We start from the raw sequence: 22,799 nt of genomic DNA on the forward strand, positions 1-22,799 counted from the left end.
ATAAAAGCACCTTACTCGTCGTCTGAAAAGTCTGCAACATGAACGTTGCAGCCCGAAACGGGTCAGCACATGGAATATGCTGGCAATGTAACACATAGAGAGCAATGAAAGGATAAAAGTATACTATATGTATATTTGGCTGGTGGAAAGCTCTATGGTTACAGTTTTGCGTAAAGCCAATTTTTCCCTACTACAAAGGAATATATTTTATTTAACTATCATGGTGGTTGTTAAACATTAAGAGTGTAGACACGCTCTCAATCCCAATTAAGCATCATCATTAAAAACCCAACAAAATTATTTAGAGTAACATGATGAGATTCACATGATAATCCAAGTACTAGATACTCAAGATGTCCATAACCAGGGACACGGCTAACCATGATTAGTTTATACACTCTGCAGAGGTTTGCGCACTTTTCCCCACAAGACTCGATCTCCTCCGTTGGGATTCTCGCACTACATGATGTTTGAGAAACGGATGACCGAGACATAGTCTTTCAGAAGCGCTTGCACCTTACGAATGGGTAGACCGTACCAACCTACATCCCCTACATCTGCTAGTCTACCACTATAAGAGTTCGCATGACTTAGTCAACTATGCTAGAGCCCATAGTAGCTCGTGGCTGCACACGGAAGTTTCTAGTATGAATAATCTCATGATCCCTTTGAGCATGGGTGGCGGTCCAAAAGAAAAACAGGCAATCACTGGAATATCCAGGTGCCTCAATCCACCCAGATGTGTGTTTAAGTTGCCACCTTAAATAAACCATTAAATTAACAATCTCACATCTGTCATGGATACACTCACCCAATCCACGTCTACTAGCATAGCATGGCATAATAAGCAAACATAGAAGTAACTCCCAAAGGTTTGATAATAAACAGGCAATAAGTACTACCTCATCTACTTCCCAGACCCACAATTTAAGTAGATCATAATCATTCAATGTGTGAGTATTGATCTAATGCAATAAAAACTAGGTAAAAGGAAGTATGATCAAAGTGTTACTTGCCTTGCTGATGATCCGCAAAACCTAGCGATTCGAAGTAGCAAGCGGCGCACTCCGGGTACTCTATCGCAAACAAACAAGCATACAATAAGTACTCATCTAATGCATAGGTAAAACTCAAATAAGAGATCTAACCAGAAAGTTCAACTTAAGAACTCCAGTTGGCAAAAAGAACCAAATCGAACGAAGCAACGAAGACAAACGACAAAAGAAACAGGCTTCGTTTACTATTCTAGATCTAGGTCAAATTTTACAGAGGCAAAAACTTGTTTGAGTTGGTTAAACGGAAAGAGGGTTTCGAGATGAAACTCCAGGCGCTTGAATCGCCTGATTCCGATAAACGAGCGAAAAGTTATACTAGAACAAAAATCGGATCAGAAATCGTGATCAGAAAAATCGCGGATTTAATCCGAGAAAAGAAAAAAAGACGAACATGTTAACGAACGAACGTTCGTTAACTGGATCTAAATGATCGCGTTCATTAAAATGAACGAATGAGTGAACGCTCGCTAAATAACTAAACTGAGAAAAAAACCGATCTATCTAAAAAACGAATCTAAAAAAACCGAAAAAAAACCGGTGAAAACCTAACGGTTTTCTAAAAAACCCAGGGATGCTCGACATCGTCGGCGGCAAACTCCGGCGACGGCGGGGCAGCGGAGCGGCGGCGCGGCGACGGCGCGGCTGGGGCGGTGGCGGCTTAGGGTTTGAGTGGGTGGGGCGCGGTTGTGGGCTGGGGCGGCCCGGGGCACGGTATATAAAGCCTTCCCCCGGAGGAGTCCGGGCCGGATACGGCCCGTAGGTCGGTTCGGGCGTTTTTTTTTAAATAATTACGCTCAGAAAAAAGACAAGAGGAATACTAAACGGACTCCAAAAATACCGAAACAAATTTTCCCTGGCTTCTAAAATCAAGCCGCACAGGATGAACATTTATTTGGGGCCTAAATGCAATTTTTAAAAAGACGCATTTTCCTAAATTCAAATAAAGTAGCAAATAAATCCAAATAAAATCTTATTTGATTTCTTTATTAAATCCTCAATATTTCTTTATTTTTGGAAAGTCATTTTATTCCCTCTCTCATATTTTGATAATAGAAATAATTGAAGATAAAATAAATAAAATCAAATGATCCCATTTTCAAGAACACTCAAATATGAAAATAACCAAATCCCCAACTCTCTCCGAGGGTCCTTGAGTTGCGTGAAATTTCTAGGATCAACCAAAATGAAAATAAAATATGATATGCAATGATGATCTATTGTATAACATTCCAGATTGAAAATTTGGGATGTTACAAACCTACCCCCCTTAAGATGAATCTCGCCCTCAAGATTTGGGTTGGCTAGAAAATAGGTGAGGGTGGTCCTTCAACAGATCTTCCTCTCGTTCCCAGGTGGCTTCATCCTCTGTGTGATGGATCTAGTGAACTTTGCAGAATTTGATAACCTTGCTGCGGGTGACTCGGCTAGCATACTCAAGTATCTTGTCTGGTTTCTCCTCATAGGCCAAATCACTGTCCAACTGAACCGCTTCCAGTGGCACTATGTCTCTCAGTGGTATATCAGCCATCTCTACATGGCACTTCTTCAACTCGGAAACGTGGAACACATCGTGAACTCCTGACAATCCTTCAGGCAATTCCAACTTGTAGGCTACTTCTCCCATACGCTCCAAAACCTTGTATGGTCCTACAAAATGTGGCGCTAACTTTCCCTTAACTCAAAACGCTTACTCCTCGAAGTGGAGATACTCGAAGATAAACTCGGTCTCCGACTTCGTAAATTGTCTCCTTACGTTTAGAATCTGTGTAGCTCTTCTGCCTGGACTAGGCTACCTTGAGCCTATCGCGAATCAATTTTACTTTCTGTTCAGACTCCTCAATCAGATCTGGTCCAAACAACTGGTGGTCTCCAACTTCATCCCACGATAATGGTGTTCTGCACCTTCTTCCGTACAAAACTTCAAAAGGGGCCATCTTCAAACTGGATTGATAACTGTTGTTGTAAGAGAACTCTGCGTATGGAAAATTCTCGTCCCAACTAGATCCATAATCTAGCGCACAAGCTCTTAGCATATCCTCCAAAATCTGATTGACTCTTTCGGTCTGTCCATCTATCTGTGGATGGAAAGCTGTACTAAACTCTAGCCTGGTACCCAAAGTTTCGTGCAACTGATTCCAGAACTTTGAGGTAAACTGGGTTCCTCTATCCGATACAATGCTCCTTGGAACACCATGCAGACATACAATCCTGGTCATGTATATCTTTGCTAACTTAGCACTGGTATAGGTAGTCTTCACTGGAATGAAATGAGCTACCTTTTTCAAACGATCGACTACAACCCAAATCGAGTCATAGCCTGAACGAGTTCTAGGCAATCCTGTAATAAAATCCATGCCTAGCTTATCCCATTTCCATTCGGGTATCGGCAATGGCTGTAGCAATCCTGCTGGCTTCTGATGCTCTGCCTTTACTCTCTGACATACATCACAAACTGCTACATACTCCGCAATATCCTTCTTCATTCTGGTCCACCAGAAAGTATCCTTCAAATCCAATTACATCTTGGTATTTCCTGGGTGAATCAAATATGGTGAATCATGGGCCTCTTGCAGAATCAACTTCTTGATCTCCAAATCATTAGGCACATAAACACAGTCTTCAAACCATAAGGTATCGGGCTCATCCTCACGAAATCCTTTAGCTTTTCCTTTGCTCATTTTCTCCTTAATAGAAGCAATCTCCTTGTCAGTCTTCTGGGCTTCTCTGATCTTATCCATCAAAGTAGATTGAATCTCCAATGCTGCTACATATCCTCTCGGAACTATCTCCAAACATAGCTCACGAAGATTTTCGGCTAACTCCCTTGGTAAATCTCCCGTCATAAGGGTGTTGACATGGCTTTTACGGCTCAACGCGTCGGCTACTACGTTAGCCTTTCCAGGGTGATAACGCAATCTCATATCATAATCCTTGATGAGCTCCAACCATCTCCTTTGCCTGAGATTCAACTCCTTCTGCGTGAAAATATACTTCAAACTCTTGTGATCGGTGTACACCTTGCAATGGTTTCCAATGAGAAAATGTCTCCAAGTTTTCAATGCATGCACTACGGTTGCTAACTCCAAATCATGAGTGGCATAATTCAACTCATGAGGCTTAAGTTGTCGTGAGGCATATGAAACAACTCTTCCTTCCTGCATAAGCACTGCTCCAAGTCCTCGACGTGAAGCGTCGCAATACACCTCATAATCCTTGGTCTGATCTGGCAAAATCAACACTGGTGATGTAACCAAACGTTTCTTCAACTCCTAGAAACTGGCCTCACATTCCTCAGTCCATTTGAACTTGGTATCCTTCTTCAACAACTCCGTCATAGGATTTGCAATCTTCGAGAAATTTTCAATGAATCTCCGGTAGTATCCTGCAAGTCCAAGAAAACTTTGGATCTCTCCAACTGTTGTTGGCGCTTCCCAATTGGTCACAGTGTCAACCTTAGTGGGATCTACTGCTATACCTTCTCTAGATATAACGTGTCCGAGGAATCCAACTTCCTTCAACCAAAACTCACATTTGCTAAACTTGGCGTATAACTGATGTTCTCTGAGCTTACCAAGTACCAAACGCAAATGCTCCTTATGTTCCTCTTCATTCTTCGAGTAAACCAGGATATCATCGATGAACACTACGACGAACTTATCCAAAAACTCCATAAACACCTTGTTCATCATGTTCATAAAATATGCAGGTGCATTAGTCAGACCAAATGACATAACGGTATACTCGTACAGCCCATACCTGGTGGTAAAAGTTGTCTGAGGTATATCCTGTTCTCGAATCTTCAACTGATGGTATCCTGATCGCAGATCGATCTTGGAAAATACCTTAGCTCCTTGCAATCGATCAAACATGTCATTGATCATTGGTAGTGGGTACTTGTTCTTGATGGTTACTTCATTCAATCCTCGATAATCAACAACCATCCTTAACGATCCATCCTTCTTCTCCACTAGAAGTACTGGTGATCCCCAAGGCGAAGAACTTGGGCGAATATAACCTTTATCCAGTAACTCCTTAATCTGCTTCTTAATCTCCACCAAATCCTTTGCGGGCATCCTATATGGTCTCTTAGATATTGGCCCTGTGCCTGGCAAAAGCTCAATCAAAAACTCAATCTCTCTATCCGGTGGCAGGCCTGGCAACTCCTCTGGAAATACATCCGGGAAATCCTTCACTACTGGTACTTCCTCCTGCACAACTAATGTTAAGCAATTTACTTGAGTCCTTTTCGGTACATGCCGGGATACATACTTGATCCTTCTTCCTTCTGGCGTTGTAAGAAAAATTGACTTACTAGCGCATTCAATGTTCCCTTCATACTCCGATAACCAATCCATGCCTAATATCACATCCAATCCTTGAGATTCCAATACTATTAGGTCTGAGGGAAATACGTAGTTACCAATCCTTAATGGTAACCTATCACACCATAGACTAGCCATATACTCTGCTCCGGGCAAGGTTACTAACATGGGTGACCTAAGGGCTTGGGTTGGAAGTTTATACTTATCCACAAATCCCATTGATATGTATGAATGCGATGCCCTAGTATCAAAAAGAACGAGTGAAGTAAATGACTTAACCAAAAACTTACCGATTAGTGCATCGGGCTGCTCTTCAACCTCCTCCACATTTACGTGGTTCACCTATCCCCTATTGAAAGGGTTCAGCTTCTTCCCAGAGCTTCCATTGCCATTTCCATTCTGGGATTTAGGACATTCATTAGCATAATGTCCGGTCTTCTAGCACTTAAAGCAAGTGACTTGGCTCAGGTCTCTCTTGGCTGGGGTTGATGGGTTGGTACGGTTCTGGCCGTTGCTTCCTTCATTCCCATTACCATTCTTGGTGCCATTATGATTGTGCGAGCTACCTCCTCCATGGGTATGCTGAAAATGTCCTCCCGGTCTAGGGGTAAAACGTGGCTTCTGCTGAGCTCCAGAATTGTACTTCCCTTGTCCATACTTCCTCTTGTGGTTCTCAATTTGCTACTGCTTGCCTTCAATCATGAGAGCACGATCTACCAACTCCTGGTAGTTGTTGAAGGTTGCTACCATCAACTACATGGGTGACCTAAGGGCTTGGGTTGGAAGTTTATACTTCTCCTGCTTAGCTGCATCCGTAGCAACGTCATCTGGGGCATAACATGCTAGCTTACTAAAGTCCTCCACATACTGGCCAACTGTCTGTCCTCCTTGGCGCAAGTTGCGAAACTCTCACTTCTTCATGGCCATAGCTCCTGCTAAAACATGGGCAGTATGGAAAGCCTACTGGAACTGGTCCCATGTGACAGTGTTGATAGGGAAAGTGGCTGTGAAATTCTCCCACCATGATGCTGCGGGTCCGTCAAGCTGATGTGCGGCAAACTTCACCTTTTCTGCATCTGTGCATCCTGCCGTGGTGAACTCCCTTGCTGTCTTACGGAGCCAATCATCTGCTACTATCGGCTCGGTGCTACTGGAAAACACCGTCGGATTCAGCCTAAGAACACAGACTAAGTGATCAACAGGTGGAGGAGGTGGTGGTGGGTTGTTGTTGTTGTTCCCCTGATTCTGATTCTGGACTAGCAACTGCATCAATGTGTTCTGCTGCTGGATCAACTGGGTGAGCTCCGGTGGGAAGGTAAAACCGGGGTCACGTCTCGGAGGCATCTGAGGGTTTAGAAAAGATGATATTTAAGAATAGAGAGGAGTCTAGAGAGAAAACACTACCCATATGCACATGAGGCAAAAGCAAACAATTCACTTCATTCAATCAAACAAGGGCATACAATCGATCTAACTATCGCAAAAGTGCTCGGGCTACTATATTTACATGGTGGACTACTACTACTGATGAGGTGGTCTACTAGAAATATTCTTAGGTTGCCGACTCCATGATATCTGCTCTAGCTTCATCAACATAGTCATCATCGCTATCATCTGGATCCGAGTCGGCGTCGTCGATGATGATGTAGTCTTCCGGGCGAATCTCTTTGGGTCCTTCGTCTTCTTCTACTGGTGCAGGGCCTCCCATAAATATTCCGATCTTCTTGATCAAGTCATCATTCTTCTCCACTAGTACTTCGATTTCCTCTTCATAATCTTCACGTGTAGCCTTGAGTTCTTCCTCCAGTTCCTTGATTCTTGTCCTCGCCTTCTTCAGATCTATCATGTCGGTGCACATCTGGTTCTCCTGGCATCGAATGTGCTGCTTGAACTCCTGGATAAAAGATGCAACTGATCTATCCTTCCTAGTGCTGATCATCTCCTAGTGCTCATCTTGGCGCCCACAAATCTGGTAGATAGTATCCTTGAGATCATTACGGTAAACTTCTCCAATGCGTCCCATGGCGATGTGAGCTGCCATGCTCCTTCCTAGACTCCACGTTGGTGCATCAAAGGAAAACTCTATGGGCTCAGTGACTGGCATGAACGTCCTTCCTGGAACTTGAACTTGAATCATCTAGCGCTCCTCTTCCGGTAAAGTGGCGTTGTAGGTTCCGGTGAAGCTTGGTACTCCTATGTTCAGATATCTAGTGACTTCCTTCAAGTGACGTCCAAAGGGTGTATCTTCATCCGGTTGCGTGAACTTGTTCCTTGCATCCGCCATCCTAAAAGAGTAGAAAAGATGAGGAGTCAGAATGAGAAGACAGTAGTGATCTAGGGTTTTAGCTTAGTGGTCGTGTCCTACAGTCAGCGTGTGCTCTGATACCATCTTGTAGCGACCAGACCTCAAATGGTCCAATCTCTGTGCTCCGGTGTCATCCCAGGATCAGTAATGCTGACACCACACAATACTTGAAGGATTTATAACAGAGTAGCGATCACACACTTTTTACATCGAGTGTCTCAAAAGAGAACTTATTACAATAAATATGGCTTAAGGCCATCTAATAAAGATAACAGCGGAAGGCTTGGAAGATAAGTGAGTCCATCAACTCCAACGACATCACTGAGTATAGAACCATGACTTAAAAAGCACCTTACTCGTCGTCTGAAAAGTCTGCAACATGAACGTTGCAGCCCAAAACGGGTCAGCACATGGAATATGCTGGCAATGTAACACATAGAGAGCAATGAAAGGATAAAACTATACTATATGCATATTTGGCTGGTGGAAAGCTCTATGGTTACAGTTTTGCGTAAAGCCAATTTTTCCCTACTGCAAAGGAACATATTTTATTTAACTATCATGGTGGTTGTTAAACATTGAGAGTGTAGACACGCTCTCAATCCCAATTAAGCTTCATCATTAAAAACCCAACAAAACTATTTAGAGTAACATGATGAGATTCACATGATAATCCAAGTACTAGATACTCAAGATGTCCATAACCGGGGACACGGCTAACCATGATTAGTTTATACACTCCGCAGAGGTTTGCGCACTTTTCCCCACAAGACTCGATCTCCTCCGTTGGGATTCTCGCACTACATGATGTGTGAGAAACGGATGGCCGAGACATAGTCCTTCAGAAGCGATTGCACCTTACGAACGGGTAGACCGTACCAACCTACATCCCCTACATCTGCTAGTCTACCACTGTAAGAGTTCGCACGACTTAGTCAACTATGCTAGAGCCCATAGTAGCTTGTGGCTGCACACGGAAGTTTCTAGTATGAATAATCTCATGATTCCTTTGAGCCTGGGTGGTGGTCCAAAAGAAAAATAGGCAATCGCTCAAATATTTCTTTATTTTTGGAAAGTCATTTTATTCCCTCTCTCATATTTTGATAATAGAAATAATTGAAGATAAAATAAATAAAATCAAATGATCCCATTTTCAAGAACACTCAAATATGAAAATAACGAAATCCCCAACTCTCTCCGAGGGTCCTTGAGTTGCATGAAATTTCTAGGATCAACCAAAATGCAAATAAAATATGATATACAATGATGATCTATTGTATAACATTCCAAATTGAAAATTTGGGATGTTACACCTTGAGTCACAAAGTAAGTCGAATGCGATGCTGGTAGAGGACAAGAGTCATTGAGTGGAGCTGGAGCAAAAATGAATGCAGGAATAAGTGACAAGTTGTCTTTCCTATAGTGAAATCAGTAGCACCGAGTTGTTTGCTTCGATGGCACCGAGCGAATTCGGTTGGGCTGAAGGAAACAAACTGGTGTGACCGAGTCCATCACAGAGAAAACACTTCTTTCCTCAGCTCACTAGGCCGTTAAGATCTCAAAAGGATTTTCAAGGAATTTGCTGAAAGATTTGCAATGAATTGGATGCAGAAAATGCAGAATGACAAGAAAGAAAAGAAATAAAAAGATCTAGATGAAGTTTTTTTTTGAAAGGGGAAAACACATATGCATGAGAAAAATGCAAGATGAAACACAAGATAACTTCATCTAGAATTGGGTGGTGAAAAAGTCGCCTATGTTAGAGTATATTGACTTAGGAGTCAGGTGAGGTCACTTGATCTTTGGTCACACTCATCGTTTAAGCTCAAAAATGGGGTTACCATTTTTTGTTTAAGCATCTTGATATATTCACATCTTGTTGAGTTGCTTTAACCCATGACTTGGAGTAAAGCTTCTCTAAGATGGAATAACATACCTTGGGTGGTGGTGTTGATCTTGATCATGTAGTTGAATTTGTGTGGGTTGCTCAAGGTTGATGTAACTCATCAAGAGTTGGGAGCACCACCTTGGAATTTTGAGTTCATCTTCCTACATGGGTTAGCTTTTTCAAGGAGGAGCACTTGTGTATCCAAAATGACAATCATAAATCTTAATGTAGAATGTGTCAAAGGATATGTTTGAAGAGTTTTTGTGCTTCCTTGTCTTCAACCACATTATGTAGAGACTTGATGATGTAGATATTGCTCAAGATATGAGTGAGTTGCAATCTCATGGATTTAGATTCATCCAAGTACCTACAAGGGTTAGATAGCATGCAAGGGTGCAAAAATATCCAAGACATATAGATAGTATCATGAAAGAAATATCAAGGATTAGTCAAAGGCTCATGCCTTTTATGTATTCAAATGGAGTTCCTACTCCAAGTTTGAAGCATCAATGATGTTCAATTCACCTCTCAAACGGCAAAAGACTTTCTCATCAAGCAGTTTGGTAAATATATCCGCTAATTGCTTATCGGTGCGAACATGCTCAAGATCAATGTCTGCTTTGGCAACATGATCTCGAATTAAATGATGACGAACTTCAATATGCTTAGTTCGAGAATGTTGCACGGGATTGTGAGCAATCTTAATAGCACTTTCATTGTCACAAAGCAATGGAACATGTTTCAAATATATCCCATAATCTTTAAGAGTTTGGATCATCCAAAGTAATTATGCACAACATGATCCAGCAGCAATGTATTCCGCTTTGGCGGTGGATAAGGATACCGAGTTTTGTTTCTTGGAGGACCAAGACACAAGAGATCTACCAAGAAATTGACAAGTACCCGAAGTGGACTTTCTAACAACCTTGTCTCTGGCATAGTCCGAATCGGAGTAACCAACAAGATCGAAAGAAGACCTCTTAGGATACCAAATGCCAAAATTTGGTGTGTGTATTAAGTATCTCACTATCCTTTTCTTGGCCTTAAGATGACACTCTTTAGGGGCTGCTTGATATCGTGCACACATGCACACACTCAGCATAATATCAGGACGAGAGGCACATAGATATAACAATGAACCAATCATAGAGCGGTAAACTTTTTGATCAACCGGTTCACCATCTTTGGTCAAATCAAGATGTCCACTAGTAGGCATGGGTGTAGACATACCTTTGCATTCTTGCATATTGAACTTCTTGAATAAGTCCTTGGTGTACTTTGTTTGAGATACAAAGGTACCTTCCTTAGTTTGCTTGATTTGCAAACCAAGAAAGAATTCGAGTTCACTCATCATAGACATCTCAAACTTCTCCGACATTAGCTTTCCAAACTTCTCACTAAAATGAGGGTTAGTTGAACCAAATATAATATCATCAACATAAATTTGGCACACAAATAGCTCTCCATTAACCCTTTTAGTAAAAAGAGTAGATCAATTTTACCAATTTCAAAGCCTTTTTCAATAAGAAACTTGGTCAAGCATTTATACCACGCTCTAGGGGCTTGTTTAAGACCATAAAGGGCTTTGTGAAGTTTGTAAACATGATTTGGTTTCTTATGATTGAAAAAGCCGGGAGGTTGCTTAACATAAACTTCCTCCTCAATTTCACCATTTAGAAAAGCACTTTTAATGTCCATTTGGTACAAGGTGATATCATGGTGATTAGCATAAGCAAGATGCGAATGGACTCAAGTCTAGCAACGGGAGCATATGTCTCACCATAGTCCATACCTTCGACTTGAGTGTAGCCTTGGGAGACTAGGCGAGCTTTGTTGCGGATGAATTGACCATCTTCATCTTGCTTGTTGTGAAACACCCATTTGGTACCAATGATGTTGTGGTTGTTGCCGGGCTTCTCGACCAATGTCCACACTTGATTTCTCTCAAAGTTGTGTAGCTCTTCATGCATAGCGTTAATCCAATCCGGATCTTCCAATGCTTCTTCAACCTTCATAGGTTCAATGCTAGAGATGAATGAGTAATGTTCACAAAAGTTAGCCAAACGAGTTTTAGAGCGAGTGATTCTCCCGGTTTGGATATCATTATATATTTGCTCGACGGGATGATCTTTAGCGATTCTTGCTCGAACTCGTGGAAGCTTTCGCTTGGCTCGGGGTGGAACTTCCTCTTCATCTTGATCTTATTCTTGGCCTTCTTCACTGTTGACGTTGTCATTCTCTTGTCCTGGTGGAGAAGGAGGTTGTTGATGTTCATCTTGGTGTACTTCCTCGTTTTCTTCGTCTTGGTGTGCCCCACTTGTGGATGCTTCTGTATCAATTCTTGGTTCACCTTCTCGTGAGGTGGAAGCTTCCACTTGGATGGACGAGGTACTCTCCTTCACCTCCGTTGGATGAATCTTGCCAATAGACAAGTCTTGGATTGCTTCCGAAGGGTCTTCGTCTCCTACATCAATTGGCAATTGCTCTACTTGCGAGCCGTTAGATTCATCAAACTTCACATCTACCGTCTCTTCAACCTTTTGGGTGAAATTGTTGTAGACACGGTAAGTGTGAGAGTTTGAGCCATAACCAAGTAGGAAACCTTCATGATATTTAGGAGCAAATTTAGAACGATGATGCTTATCAAGAATGTAGCACTTTGAGCCGAATACTCGAAAGTATCCAACTTGGGGTTTGTTACCGGTGAGGAGCTCGTATGCCGTCTTGCCGAGTAGCTTGTGAAGATACAAGCGATTTGTTGCATGACAAGCTGTCTCAACCGCTTCCGCCCAAAAGTGTTTTGGAGTCTTGTACTCATCAAGCATCATTCTTGCCATCTCAATAAGAGTCCGGTTCTTCCTCTCAACAACTCCATTTTGTTGAGGTGTGTACGTAGCTGAGAACTCATGTGAAATCCCCTCTTCGTCAAGAAAGGTATCCACATTTTCGTCCTTGAACTCCGTTCCGTTGTCGCTCCTAACCTTCTTGATTTTCACGTCAAATTGATTTTGGGCCTTCCTAGCGAAGTTTTTGAAGATCTTTTGGACCTGCGATTTGTCATCAAGAAAGAATACCCACGTAAATCTTGAAAAATCATCAACTATGACTATACCAAATGAGTTACCACCGAGAATCTTGTAGGCATTGGGACCAAAGAGATCCATGTGAAGTAGCTCGAGTGGTCTTCTCGTGGCCGTGGTGTTCTTCGCGCGATGACTTCCTCCAACCTGTTTTCCTGCCTGACAAGCACTACAAAGTCTATCCTTGTCAAATATGACATCTTTTATTCCAAGGTTATGATCACCTTTAATAAGCTTATCAATATTTCGCATACCCACATGACCTAGTCTTCTATGCCACAACCAGCCTTTAGAAGATTTAGCAATTAAGCAATTTCTAGGTTGAGCCTTTTTAGTGAAATCAACAATGTAAAGATCACCTCTACATATACCGATGAAGACCATTTTACGGTTGTCTCTACGAAACACTTGGCAATCTACCTCAGTAAACATGACATTGAAACCGAAATCAGCAAGTCTAGATACTGAAAGTAAATTGTACCCAAGAGATTCAACGAGCATGACATTTTGTATGGAGCTATCATGTGAGATGGCCACCTTACATAGGCCAACCACCTTACCCTTTGAGTTATCACCAAAGCAACACCTCATCCCATCTTAATAGTATTGGCTTTCCTATGGACTCAATGTGATCTTGGATCACTAAAATAGAAAATGTAGAGTCCTGAGCTTTGAGCTTGTGCCAATTCTTTGTCCTTAGCATATTGAAGGGTTTCCACATCCTCTAGTCCATGCAACTCCATTGTTGAAGTTGTCTGAAACATACTAGGTAGAAACATTAGTCCAACAAGAGATATGTTGACATTAATTACCAAAATCACCCAGGGAGCACTTGTGCTTTCAGCTTGTGAGATAATATGGTTGTGTTTGATCATACCATGCTTCATGTTATGCCCAATGCTTATGATTATCATTATCCTTGTATGATCACTCACTTGTGTTTTGGTGATGCATGCTTACTATTCCATTTATATTATTTCGTGTGCTCCACCAAGTCGTATGTGACATTGAAGAGTGACCCATGATCTTATCCATTGTGCATTTGCATTCAAATGCAAGTTTTTAATAGTGCACAAATTTTAGGGGGACCTCTTACTTATGACATACTTCTCAAAGCGACGATGTATTTCATTCATTTAATCATTTGTCGAAGCTTTGATCTATATGTTGGCATCAATTACCAAAAAGGGGGAGACAGAAAGTGCAACTAATCCCTGGATGGTTTTGGTAATTCATAACAACATATATCTCATTGAACTAATATTCATTCAAGTTAAAGATTGCAGGATGTTCAATGATTATTGGCATGGCAAGTACTAGTGATTGTGGACCCCTCAAAATGCGAAGGACATGGATTGGCAAAAGCTCAAGACTCTACATTTTTGGTTAAGTGATCCAAGATCACATTGAGTCCATACGAAAGCAAATACTATTAAAAGGGGACGAGGTTTTGATTATGATCTATTTGCTCAAGTGCTTAGTGATATTGCTCCGAAACCCTCAACGACTTTATCTATCCAAATCTATCCAAAACCCTATATTCCAACTCGGCCCCACCAAAACTTTCCTATTCAGACCCACCGAGTTCATCTGGACACTGCCTCTGCCAAACCCTAACAAATCGGAGTCACCGATATGGTTCTCGGTCCCACCGGTTTGGCCTGCCCAACCTGCTGTAACCAGTTGCAATTATCTCGATCTCACCGAGTTTTGCAATTGGTCCCACTGAGACGGCTTGCCACACCATCTATAACTTGTTGCAATTATTTCGGTCCCACCGAGACGGCGTGCCAGCCTTTCTGTTGCCTTATTGCTTCACTTCGGTCCTACTGAGTTGATGCAATCGGTGCCACGAAATGAGGTTTTCCCTAACCATTCCATGTCGGTTCAGCCAAAAAAATTCATCGGTCCCACCAAGATTTCTAATGTTCATATCTTTCACACAGGTCGGTGCCATCGAGATTTCTGATCGGTGCCACTGAGTTGGGTCAAAAGTTTTTAATGTTGGATTTTGTGTGTAGGCCATATATACCCCTGATATATCTCCAACGCACTACTGCAGGATGCTGCTAACACGACACTACGATCAGAGACCCTTCGAGAAATTGTGTGTGATGCCATAATCGCAAATGGTGCTGTATGAAAACCGTCAAAAAAGGTGAAAACATTTGCGAAGGAGGATGCATCAAACACGGTTCAGATTTTAGTTGAGTGTGCGATCCAGGGATACGATTCAGTCCAATGAACTGTTTGCGATGATGCGGAACAAAAGAAACAGGCAGACTGATGAAGGCGTGTGCGATATAGAGCATACGGTTCACTCGGATGAACTGTTTGTGATTAGGCAACACAAAAGAAACGGGCAGCCAGATGAAGGTGTGTGCGATATACAACATATGGTTCACTGGGATGAACTGTTTGTGATTAGGCAACACAAAAGAAATGGTCAGAAGGTACGTCTCCAACGTATCTACTTTTCTAAACACTTTTGCCCTTGTTCTGGACTCTAACTTGCATGATTTGAATGGAACTAACCCGGACTGACGCTGTTTTCAGCAAAATTGCCATGGTGTTATTTTTGTGCAGAAATAAAAGTTCTTGGAATGACCTGAAAATCAACGGAGATTATTTTTGGAATATATAAAAAATACTGGCGAAAGAATAAAGGTCAGGGGGGCCACACTCTGTCCACGAGGGTGGGCGCGCGCCTACCCCCTGGGTGCGCGCCCTGCCTCGTGGGCCCCCTGGTGCTCCTCCGACCTCAACTCCAACTCTATATATTCGTGTTTGGAGAGAGAAAACCCAGAGAGAAGGATTCATCGCGTTTTATGATACGGAGCCACCGCCAAGCTCTAATCTCTCTCAGGAGAGCTGATCTGGAGTCCGTTCGGGGCTCCGGAGAGGGGAATCCGTCGCCATCATCATCATCAACCTTCCTCCATCACCAATTTCATGATGCTCACCGCCGTGCGTGAGTAATTCCATCGTAGGCTTGCTGGACGGTGATGGGTTGGATGAGATTTATCATGTAATCGAGTTAGTTTTGTTAGGGTTTGATCCCTAGTATCCACTATGTTCTGAGATTGATGTTGCTATGACTTTGCTATGCTTAATGCTTGTCACTAGGGCCCGAGTGCCATGATTTCAGATCTGAACCTATTATGCTTTCATGAATATATGTGAGTTCTTGATCCTATCTTGCAAGTCTATAGTCACCTATTATGTGTTATGATCCGTTAACCCTGAAGTGACAATAATCGGGATAGTTACCGGTGATGACCGTAGTTTGAGGAGTTCATGTATTCACTATGTTAATGCTTTGGTCCGGTACTCTATTAAAAGGAGGCCTTAATATCCCTTAGTTTCCAATAGGACCCCGCTGCCACGGGAGGGTAGGACAAAAGATGCCATGCAAGTTCTTTTCCATAAGCACGTATGACTATATTCGGAATACATGCCTACATTACATTGATGAACTGGAGCTAGTTCTGTGTCACCCTATGTTATAACCATTGCATGAGGAATCGCATCCAACATAATTATCCATCACTGATCCATTGCCTACGAGCTTTTCATATATTGCTCATCGCTTATTTACTTTTCCGTTGCTACTGTTACAATTACTATAAAACCAAAAATATTAATTTTGCTACCGTTACCACTACTATCATATTACTTTGCTACTAAATACTTTGCTGCAGATATTAAGTTTTTCTAGGTGTGGTTGAATTGACAACTCAGCTGCTAATACTTGAGAATATTCTTTGGCTCCCCTTGTGTCGAATCAATAAATTTGGGTTGAATACTCTACCCTCGAAAATTGTTGCGATCCCCTATACTTGTGGGTTATCATCAGCCAGATCAAGGTGTGTGTGATTGAGGGCATGCGCTTCAGAAGGATTAGCTGTTTGCGATTAGGCAACAAAACAGAAACAGGTAAGCCAGATCAAAGTGTCTGCGATTGATGGCATTCACTTCACATGGATGAACTGTTTGTGATTAGCCACAACAAACTGAAATAGTTAGATAGATCAACGTGTGTGCGCTAGACGGGCACACCCATTCTAATTAAAAGACGTGTGCTGACATTGCCTATTGTGGTGCACCCTATGGTGCAAATGCCATGTACGCGACCGAGAAGGCATACGTGCCCACGTTACGCCTTCCGAGAATAGTGCCGCACTTATAACCGTCAGTAAATTTTGAGCATGTGCCCTGTCAAATTCCAAATTGCAAACCTGTTCACACCGATCAAAACCTAAATGGTTTCCCACTTAGGAGCGTATTTATATGTGGTTATAAATAGTACTACTCCAAGATGTCTGCACATTCCTCCTCAACTCCTCATCCACAAAAATTCAAAAACAAACAAGTCATTCATCATCGTTCCCTTGCATCTGCCATGGCCAGTGTGAGTTCTGGGTCGAGAGATTGCCACCAGCGAGAGGCGAGCCTGGAAGCGGGAGCACGAGAGATGTCCCGCCTCGCCGCAATAGCAGCCAACATGTCCCGCCGCACGACCCATAGCAGCAGAGAGGTTCCGCCGCGCCGCTGAAGCAGCACGGAGGACCCGCCGCGCCGTTGATGTAGCAGACTGGCCCGGCCGCGCCGCGAAGCAGAAGAGATGTCCCGCCGTGCCGCGAATGCAGCAGAGATGTCCTCCCTTGCCGCGGCGGCCTGGGAAAATGCCTCGCGGGCAGGCGAGGACTCTTACAGGCGCATGCGTGCCCTCGTCCATAGGCATATGGATCAGATCTCCAGGTGGGCAAGGTTGCAGAATGACCTGCAAGCCATAGTCTACCGACGTCATTCGGCAACTAAATGGGAGCAATGCGAAGCTCCGGGCCGAGCGCGACCTGCTGAGGGTGAAGATCGTCGGAAGTGGGGAGCAGCAGGAGCAGACCACTGCCTTGTTGAAGAGGACCGACGTCATCATCGAGAAACTTATGGACGAGAATAACAAGCTGTGCATCGATCGTAGAAGGCTGGTGGAGGAATCTGTGGATGCTCTCAAGCAGCATCTTGTGGACAAGAAAGAGCTCGTCGCCGCTCGCCATGGAGACTAGTTCCCGCGGCCTGCAGCAACGCATCAAGAAAGTAGATATCAGCGAGCCAGATCATTGCCTTCCTTCTTCTTTTGCCCTGGTGTATTTCGGGCGTTGCCGCATGTGGCTTTTTTTAATTATGTTTCTAAATATGTAAGACAATTATTATCCACTGTCATCGTCCTTATATTCATCATGCTTGCTATAAGTCGCAGTCAATGCTATATAGGTCCGTCGGATCTTACATCAAGATCCGTGCAAAACTTTCTTTCCAGATTTTCATTTTTCTCTCTTAAATCTCAGTCCAGTGAGACATATAGCCACGTCGTAGAATAGGTGCTCGGGCGCCATAAATGGATACGCTGGGAGGGAGGTGCGCGGCCTGTAGCGGTCAAAGGGCTCTCCTCCCGATGAGCACGTGCAAGGGTCTGATCGCACGCCTCCCGTACTCAAATAGCTACTCCGCACGGCACCTCCTAGCCAATAAAAAAGGGGGACGCGTGGCCGCACGTAATTGGTAAGTCGAACGCCCACGGTTTCAATAATACTTGTGTTTCTGATTTGTAATGTGACAGCACTTGTTCGAAAATGACTTTGTTGATTGTTAATGTGTGAGCCTTCACAAATTAGACAGAAAAATTACCATAGCATGTTGGTGCCATGTCATGAGACCATGCCAAGTTTCATTATTTTCAGGCGTGTTTTGGAATTACAGGAATTAAAAAACCAAGTTTCTCAATCTTTCCGGCCGAGCCACGACGCTAGATGTTTAAATTTCACTCCCATCTCTTGCATGGGACCTAGAAATTCACCCAAGGACACACATGTGATTTTTCAAACAACTTTGGTGCACTGGAGCATGTGCTTGTAGTTCAAATTTGAATTATGCACATTAAATGCCCAGAAACTCAATTAATGCATAAAAAGGCCAAACGAACCAGGAATAATTCCAAAATTTAGCACAGTACTTCTATTTGGTCTAATCTGAATGTGTAAAAAAATAAGGCGGGAGAAGGCAGTGTACGTATCTCAATTCGCACACGGAGGTGACACGTTCCCTCTCGAAACCACGAGCCTTCTTGAGGTAAGCTCCGGTTTGCAAGAAGCTTACACCAAAGCTTGTCCCAATTCGGCCAAAAATATTACCACAGCATGTTGGTGCCATGTCATGACACCATGCCAAGTTTCATGATTTTCAGGCGTGTTTTTGAATTACAGGAATTAAAAAACCAAGTTTCTCAATCTTTCTGGCCAAGCCACGACGCCTAGATGTTTGAATTTCACTCCCATCTCATGCATGGAACCTAGAAATTCACCCAACAATACACATGTGAATTTTCAAACAACTTTGGTACACTGGAGCATGTGCTTGTAGTTCAAATTTGAATTATGCACATTAAATGCCCACAAAGTCAATTAATGTATAAAAAGGCGAAACGAGCCCGGAATAATTCCAAAATTTAGCACGGTACTTCTATTTGGTCTAATCTGAATGTGTAAAAAAATAAGGCGGGAGAAGGCAGTGTACGTATCTCAATTCGCACACGGAGGTGACACGTTCCCTCTCGGAACCACGAGCCTTCTTGAGGTAAGCTCCGGTTTGCAAGAAGCTTACACCAAAGCTTGTCCTAATTCGGCCAAAATTAATACCGCGACATGTTGGTGCCATGTCATGACACCATGCCAAGTTTCATGATTTTCAGGCGTGTTTTTGAATTACAGGAACTAAAAAACCAAGTTTCTCAATCTTTCTGGCCAAGCCACGACACCCAGATGTTTGATTTTCACTCCCATCTCATGCATGGGACCTAGAAATTCACCCAACAATACACATGTGAATTTTCAAACAACTCTGGTACACTAGAGCATGTGCTTGTAGTTCAAATTTGAATTATGCACATTAAATGCCCACAAAGTCAATTAATGTATAAGAAGGCGAAACGAGCCCGGAATAATTCCAAAATTTAGCACGGTACTTCTATTTGGTCAAATCTGGCTGTGTAAAAAAATAAGGCAGGAGAAGGCAGTGTACGTATGTCGTTTCGCACACGGAGGTGACACGTTACCTCTTGGAACCACGATCCATCTTGAGGGAAGCTCCGGTTTGCAAGAAGCTTACACCAAAGCTTGTCCCAATTCGGCCAAAACTAATACCGCGGCATGTTGGTGCCATGTCATGACACCATGCCAAGTTTCATGATTTTCAGGCATGTTTTGGAATTACAGGAATTAAAAAACTAAGTTTCTCAATCTTTCCGGCCGAGCCACGACACCCAGATGTTTGAATTTCACTCCCATCTCTTGCATGGGACCTAGATATTCACCCAAGGATACACATGTGATTTTTCAAACAACTTTGGTGCACTGGAGCATGTGCTTGTAGTTCAAATTTGAATTATGCACATTAAATGCCTAGAAACTCAATTAATGTATAAAAAAGGCGAAACGAGCCCGAATAATTCCAAAATATAGCACGGTACTTCTATTTGGTCTAATATGGATGTGCAAAAAAATTAAGGCGGGAGAAAGAAGTGTACGCATGTCGTTTCGCACATGGAGGTGACACATTCCCTCTCGGAACCACGAGCCTTCTTGAGGGAAGCTCCGGTTTGCAAGAAGCTTACACCAAAGCTTTTCCCAATTCGGCCAAAAAAGTTACCGCATGATGTTGGTGCCATGTCATGACACCATGCCAAGTTTCATGATTTTCAGGCGTGTTTTGGAATTACAGGAATTAAAAACCAAGTTTCTCAATCTTTCCAGCCGAGCCACGACGCCCAGATGTTTGAATTTCACTCCAATCTTTGCATGGGACCTAGAAATTCACCCAAGGACACAGATGTGATTTTTCAAACAACTTTGGTGCACTGGAGCATGTGCTTGTAGTTCAAATTTGAATTATGCACATAAAATGCCCAGAAACTCAATTAATGCATAAAAAAGGCCAAATGAACCAAGAATTATTCCAAAATTTAGCACGGTACTTCTATTTGGTCTAATCTGAATGTGTAAAAAAATAACGCGGGAGAAGGCACTGTACGTATCTCAATTCGCACACGGAGGTGACACGTTCCCTCTCGGAACCACGAGCCTTCTTGAGGTAAGCTCCGGTTTGCAAGAAGCTTACACCAAAGCTTGTCCCAATTCGGCCAAAAATATTACCACAGCATGTTGGTGCCATGTCATGACACCATGCCATGTTTCATGATTTTCAGGCATGTTTTTGAATTACAGGAATTAAAAAACTAAGTTTCTCAATCTTTCTGGCCAAGCCACGACACCCAGATGTTTGATTTTCACTCCCATCTCATGCATGGGACCTAGAAATTCACCCAATGATACACATGTGAATTTTCAAACAACTTTGGTACACTGGAGCATGTGCTTATAGTTCAAATTTGAATTATGCACATTAAATGCCCACAAAGTCAATTAATGTATAAAAAGGCGAAACAAGCCCGGAATAATTCCAAAATTTAGCACGGTACCTCTATTTGGTCAAATCTGGCTGTGTAAAAAAATAAGGCGAGAGAAGGCAGTGTACGTATGTCGTTTCACACACGGAGGTGACACGTTACCTCTCGGAACCACGATCCTTCTTGTGGGAAACTCCGGTTTGCAAGAAGCTTACACCAAAGCTTGTCCCAATTCGGCCAAAATTAATACTGCGGCATGTTGGTGCCATCTCATGACACCATGCCAAGTTTCATGATTTTCAGGCATGTTTTGGAATTACAGGAATTAAAAAACTAAGTTTCTCAATCTTTTCGGCCGAGCCACGACGCCCAGATGTTTGAATTTCACTCCCATCTCTTGCATGGGACCTAGATATTCACCCAAGGACACACATGTGATTTTTCAAACAACTTTGGTGCACTGGAGCATGTGCTTGTAGTTCAAATTTGAATTATGCACATTAAATGCCTAGAAACTCAATTAATGTATAAAAAAGGCGAAACGAGCCCGAAATAATTCCAAAATTTAGCACGGTACTTCTATTTGGTCTAATCTGAATGTGTAAAAAAATAAGGTGGGAGAAGGCAGTGTACGTATCTCAATTCGCACACGGAGGTGACACGTTCCCTCTCGGAACCACGAGCCTTCTTGAGGTAAGCTCCGGTTTGCAAGAAGCTTACACCAAAGCTTGTCCTAATTCGGCCAAAATTAATACCGCGGCATGTTGGTGCCATGTCATGACACCATGCCAAGTTTCATGATTTTCAGGCGTGTTTTTGAATTACAGGAATTAAAAAATCAAGTTTCTCAATCTTTCTGGCCAAGCCACGACGCCTAGATGTTTGATTTTCACTCCCATCTCATGCATGGGACCTAGAAATTCACCCAACGATACACATGTGAATTTTCAAACAACTTTGGTACATTGGAGCATGTGCTTGTAGTTCAAATTTGAATTATGCACATTAAATGCCCACAAAGTCAATTAATGTATAAAAAGGCGAAACGAGCCCGGAATAATTCCAAAATTTAGCACGGTACTTCTATTTGGTCAAATCTGGCTGTGTAAAAAAATAAGGTAGGAGAAGGCAGTGTACGTATGTCGTTTCGCACACGGAGGTGACACGTTACCTCTCGGAACCACGATCCTTCTTGAGGTAAGCTCCGGTTTGCAAGAAGCTTACACCAAAGCTTGTCCCAATTCGGCCAAAATTAATACCGCGGCATGTTGGTGCCATGTCATGACACCATGCCAAGTTTCATGATTTTCAGGCATGTTTTGGAATTACCGGAATTAAAAAACTAAGTTTCTCAATCTTTCCGGCCGAGCCACAATGCCCAGATGTTTGAATTTCACTCCCATCTCTTGCATGGGACCTAGATATTCACCCAAGGACACACATGTGATTTTTCAAACAACTTTGGTGCACAGGAGCATGTGCTTGTAGTTCAAATTTGAATTATGCACATTAAATGCCTAGAAACTCAATTAATGTATAAAAAACGCGAAACAAGCCCGAATAATTCCAAAATATAGCACGGTACTTCTATTTGGTCTAATCTGGATGTGCAAAAAAATTAAGGCGGGAGAAAGCAGTGTACGCATGTCGTTTCGCACATGGAGGTGACACATTCCCTCTCGGAACCT

Source organism: Triticum dicoccoides, chromosome 3A (genome assembly GCF_002162155.2).
Source record: "Triticum dicoccoides isolate Atlit2015 ecotype Zavitan chromosome 3A, WEW_v2.0, whole genome shotgun sequence".
In the NCBI taxonomy this organism is placed as follows: Eukaryota; Viridiplantae; Streptophyta; class Magnoliopsida; order Poales; family Poaceae; genus Triticum; species Triticum dicoccoides.